Source organism: Octopus bimaculoides, chromosome 20 (assembly GCF_001194135.2).
Source record: "Octopus bimaculoides isolate UCB-OBI-ISO-001 chromosome 20, ASM119413v2, whole genome shotgun sequence".
Taxonomy (NCBI): Eukaryota; Metazoa; Mollusca; class Cephalopoda; order Octopoda; family Octopodidae; genus Octopus; species Octopus bimaculoides.
The window spans coordinates 15095085-15096578 of NC_069000.1; positions in this window are offsets into that span (position 1 = coordinate 15095085).

Sequence of the window (1494 nt, forward strand, 5' to 3'; positions counted from 1 at the left end):
AGGGGAGGTATATATGTATATATATATATATATATCATCATAAATATACAGGGATTAGCATTGAGTTGCTTCTCCAACATACTGAAAATTTAGAAATAGCAGTCAAAGAACTACTGATTCTAAACTACAAATTTTTCTCTAAACGGATCGCGATATTTATGGCACACACATATATATATATATATATAGAGAGAGAGAGAGAGGCAGACGACAGCTAATACCATGACAGTGCCGTTTTAAAAAAATATTAAAATTAATGGAGTATTTACCTAAAATAGTATGATCAAAAGAGACTGCAATGTGGTTGGTTGCAAAATGATACCAAGTGCAGTTTAAACATTGATTTCAAATTTTGGCACAAGGCCAGCAAGTTCGGGGAGGCGATAAGTCGATTACATCGATTCATGTACTGGAGGATCGATGTAATCGAGGATCTTTTGTTTGAAGCCAACGAAAATTAGTATTTATTGAAGAGACGAAGAATTGGGTCTCAATTTACCCTGTAGAATTCAGATTACTCTGTGAAATATAATGCTTATCTATTCACATTGTTTTCAATTAATCATGTAATATCACATAACTTAGACATTTCCATGATGGGCTTGTTAATATTTAGAATGAAATTGCAGGATAAGTGTGTGAGGCTGGTGGAACATTTGGACCGGATATGTTGGCACTCCGTCGCTTATGACGTCGAGGGTTCCAGTTGATCCGCTCAACAGAACAGCCTGCTCGTGAAATTAACGTGCAGATAAATATTAACAGATAAATATTAACAAACAACTGCTAATCTCTATTAACAGAAACAGTAAACTATACCAATGGCTGTGTGTATGTGTTTATGTGCGTGTGTATGTGTATGTTTATGTGTGCGTGTCCGTGTACACATGCGTGTTTATCTGCGTGCGCGCGCGTATGCCACTTTAAAGATGTGAGTTATCTTTAAAAATGCTGAGTCGGAATGTTTTCTCCCATAAACACTCATGTATGTATTATGTACTTGTGATGGCGTGTTTGTGTGTGTGAGTATGGATAAAGAATATATATATTCTTTATCCAAACACACACAAACACGCACACACACATATATATATATTTATATAATATGTATATGTGTGTATATACATACACATATATATTGTTTACATACATTTTATATTCTTTTACTTTTATTCTTTTACTTGTTTCAAGTCTTTTGACTGTGGCCATGCTGGAGCACCGCCTTTAGTCGAGCAAATCGACCCCAGGACTTATTCTTTGGAAGCCTAGTACTTATTCTTTCGGTCTCTTTTGCCGAACCGCTAAGTTACAGGGACATAAACACACCAGCATCGGTTGTCAAGCGATGTTGGGGGGACAAACACAGACATACAAACACATACACACATACATATATATATATATACATATATACGACAGGCTTCTTTCAGTTTCCGTCTACCAAATCCACTCACAAGGCATTGGTCGGCCCGAGGCTATGGTAGAAGATACTTG